This window comes from Tupaia chinensis, unplaced genomic scaffold (assembly GCF_000334495.1).
Source record: "Tupaia chinensis unplaced genomic scaffold, TupChi_1.0 Scaffold000520_1, whole genome shotgun sequence".
In the NCBI taxonomy this organism is placed as follows: Eukaryota; Metazoa; Chordata; class Mammalia; order Scandentia; family Tupaiidae; genus Tupaia; species Tupaia belangeri.
Window position 1 is genome coordinate 310,943 of NW_006160033.1, and position 4,440 is coordinate 315,382.

Below are 4,440 nucleotides of genomic sequence, written 5' to 3' on the forward strand. Positions count from 1 at the left end.
CGGGAATGATTTCTCACTCTCCCCACCCCCACCCCTCACCCCCTGTCCAGTGAGCGTATGAACTCTATTGTAAAATTTAAAAAGGAAAAAAAATTACCTTGTGTAATTTTCCCAAAAAATGTTCTATGCTCTTTGACTTTACACAATTTTCAACACACTAAAACACAGCTAAGGAACTTGCATTTTCTCTTTAATAGCACATCTTGGAACTCTTCCTCTGGTAGTACATGAAGATCTACCTCCTCTTAAAGGGCTATGTTGTATTTCTTTCTATGGAGAGACCGTCTTTATCTCTCCACGGCTTAGCACTATAGTTGTTTCCAGTTTTTGCTAATATGAACAACACCACAATAAAACTCCCTGTACATACAGTTTTGATTATTGCTACAAATTTGTCCATAGGATAAATTCCTAAAAGGGTAACTGCTGAGTCAGTTTTTCTTGTTGCAATGTGAATATTTCCAATTCACTTCCAAAGAGGTTGCAACTGATGCTTTCACTGCATTATATGAGAAAGCCTGCGGTCCAGGTCCCACAGCTTCACCAGTTCTGGGTACCATCACCCTTTACAATACACTAAGGGAACTGTTACTTTAAAAATAACAGTTATGGTACACATATAGGGGACTTGGAAAAATGTAAAGAAAATGGAATTACAGATGAATATATATGCAACAATATTTGTAAGCCACGCATAGTTTTTTCATAACACACATGTTCATGAATGTTTTAAAGACCCTGTGTACGTGGAATAGCAGCACATATTCTATTATTGTATCTGCAGAGATGAAAGCTCGCAATTGTCTTGAGAGGTAGGCTGCTTCCCCTTTGCCTCGAGGACAGAGGGTCACGGTGATTCGGTGATTCGGAGCAAGGTCTGAACCTCAGCTCTGCTATTTATTACTCATCCCAGCAAACTGTTCTAGCATCACAGAGAACTGGGTTCTCTTTCCTGCTCTTTCCCACTGCCTCCCACCAAGTTGCTCCATTTCTTTGCATTTTCTGATTTGGAAGATGCCAGTTTTCAGGTCCCTATGAACTTCCTAAGTGGCAGTATTGAATCACAATGCAGATGGCAGCTAACCTTCTCTGGAAACGCAGGTAGCACCACAGCAAAAGGCAGGGGGAGAGCTCGGCTGTATTTCTGCAATGAGGCAGTATAGAGAAGGGTGAGGGGGCTAGCTCTGGGGACAGACCAAACTGCTATCTTACTTCTGCCCTTTAAAAGCCAGTGACGGGGGCCCAGCAGTGGTGTGGGGGTTGAGGTGCTGGACTCCCACATGACTGACTGCAGTTCGAGTCCTGCACCTAGCGGCTGTCTGTCTCTCTCTCTTTTTCTCTAGTCAAATTAAGATAAATAAATACATAAAAAATGTAAATAATTCTTGAAAAAAAAAAAAGCCAGTGACCTTGAGAGAGTTCTTATATCTATTTGAGCCTCAGTTTCCTCCATTATAAAACTCAGACAACAGTAGCTGCTTCATGAGATTCCTGTGAGCTTAAAGTAAGACACATTCCTAAGAAAGTATTTAACAGCTGACTCCTTTTCAATGTTCAGTGTGTTCATATACAATAGCCTCACCACCTGGTGCTGGTTTGCTTGTAAGTCAGAGGGACAGGAGGCTTCTGCAGGCTGGATCAAGGCGGTCACCAGCTCCCACCTTCCAGTCACACGCCCCCACTTGCCAGTTCAGATGACTCACAGCCTCTCTCTCCCCTGTACCTGTGAAGCACACCTCTGGGTGGGGGCAAGGGCACAGGGCAGACACACGCAAGGGCTGCAACCCCAGCCAGGGGCTTTACCCGTGTTCTTTCCTCCCAGAAAGAAAGAAATCTAAGAAAAATGTTTTCAGTTGAGGCGTTTAATGCAGTTAATGTCTGACTTGTGAAATGGAAATATGTGTTGAATATTATCCCGGAAAACATTTCATAGGGATCCGAGGAAGACAGAAACTGGCTTTAGGATTTTGTTGTTGAGTTGCTTTCTCTCTTTGAATCTGCCCTGGTTCAAATCTCAGATATTACATACCACATGAATTACAGATATTAAGCTATAATCAGGGAAAATGAGATTAAAAAAAATAACACCTGTGACACTCTTTTTGTATTTTTGTTTTAATTTCATACTTACAGAGAGGATGCAAAGAAAGCCCAGTGAGTACCTACATTTATCCATTGTTTCTTGTCTTGTTACATATGCTGGTACGCCATTTTTGAGACACAGCATTGCATTCATGTGGTATGGTCTTTTCTGTCATTATGAAAACATTACGGAGGTAGACTTAGTTCTGTCAATATTGTGATTTTCAGGCACTCTCAGCTTCCTGAAGTTTGAACTCTGTTGTTCTAGACGGCCCAAAGGTTGGAATATGAAGACTCATGTTTGTAAGAATTGCAAAATTAAATACCTCCTGCATCAAATAAGCAAGAAAAAAGATCTCTAGTTCGACAGAGGCTCTGAATGCCAGAGTCTCATCATTTCTAATTTACATATTTGGTAAGTGACATCCAGAGAGGTTGAATCACTCACTCCACTGGTAAACTGCTGAGTCTAGACTCAAAAAAAAAAAAAAAAAAGTATTTTTGACTACAATGCCCATTCCACAAATACTATGGGAGGATTCTCGGAGGGAGATTTCAATGCAAACCAGATGGAAAAGTTTTTATTTTAATTCTGGAAGAGTTGAAATGTTAATTTTACGTAATTTACTTCCACCAAGGAAGTTTGGGGTTGGGATGGGGGTACAAGATGAGTTTTGAGGAAATTAGTCAGGAATTTAGTAACAACAACAAAAGATGCTGAAAGAACTAAGCAATCCAAGAAGCAGACAAGACTCTTGTTCCATGGCCTCTTACCAGCTCTGTATCCTGGACAAGTCACCCAACACCTCATTTGTGAAATGGGGATAACCATTCCTTTCTTAAAAAAAAACTTTTGCTACAGGGTGCATGCCCTTACTGGAGAGAGGCAGAGAAGGAGACAGAGAGAACTCTCTGCAGTAACTGGTCAAACCTCCATATCCACCTTTCTTTCCCGATTTTGGGCACGCAGGCACAGCTCAGCGTGTTTTACAGGCACCAAAGTGGAACTGGAAACCGCTGTCTGCCATGTGGGATCCAGCTGCATTAACCAGGATGGCTCCACCATTCCTTGTTATCTGGGAAGCAAACAAACAGACAAAACCCTCACGTTTTCAAATTGTGAGGCTTTGATGTTTATGAATGCAGTTCAAGGAGCTGATAGTTTCGTTTTATCTTTCAGAGGAAACAGAGGGAGGGAGAACAAGTGAGAGGAAAGGAGAGAAACAGAGAGACCTGCAGGTAGGACGGCAGAAAAGGAGGGAGGTTCGGGATTCGTTCCCTGAGGCTGGCGGGGAGATCGACAGAAACTCACAGTTCAGGGAGAGAAGAAAGTATCGGTCAGGAAATTCAATTAGTTGCGAGGTCTCAGACCCATCTCTAGAATTTTCCTCCCGGTGGCTACAGGAGCAGGGCGGACGGGCTTGACACCCTCCTCCAACTCTTTGGGCGGGCGGTGGCGGCCTGGCACGGGCTCTGACTTGCTAGGCTCGGAGGGCGCGTTGATCCGCTTCCCAGGGCTGCGGGAGTCAGGATCGAGAACTCCCGCGCGCCCAAGGGCTGGTAAGGATCTACTGGCCGACCACTTCTCCTGGTCTTTGCCCAGCTCCTAGCCGTTTTGTGTACCGATGCCTCTTCAAACCCCTACCCGCCCGCCGGGACATTAAGCTGCACCTTGCCAGGTCGCTCCTCAGCCTTCAGGGGCTCAGGACATCCACAGCCACCGCTGAGGGCTGGCTGTGCAGGTGGACGAGCGCAGGTGCGCGCGTGCAGCTGGACGAACACAGGTGCGCGAGTGCAGGTGGACGAGCGCAGACGCACGTGCAGGCGGACGCGCGCAGATGCACGTGCAGGTGGACGAGCGCAGGTGCGCGTGTGCAGGTGGGCGAGCGCACACGTGCGCCTGGGCAGTTAGGGAGCTTCAGAGGTGGTGACACGCTGTGGCGAACTATCTCCTTTTCATCGTTTTTGTTTACACTGAGATTTGGTTACCAACTCGCACGAAGAAAACGTATGCTTGCTTTTGTCTTTGGGTCGCAGGGTCGTGTCGGGATCTGAAAAGTGAAGAGAGAAATGAAACACCTACGGCGGCCCCACCGGTTGCTTCTGGAGACCCCTGAGACCGGCAGTTGGGACCGCCAATGTGGAGAGTCCAGTGACTGGTCACCCGAGGCCCGGGGTCCACGTCGGGCCCCAGCGCGGGAAGATGCCGAGCCCTGCGCACTTCGCACCCTGATGCGCGCGGACGCGGCGGGCACGCTCCGTCCACCCTTCCTGACAGAGGCGGCGCGACCGCGCGCGCCGTCCCCGGGGCCAGCTGGGCGGCCTCCTGGCTGGCGGGACAGGGAGCGCGGCGCTGGC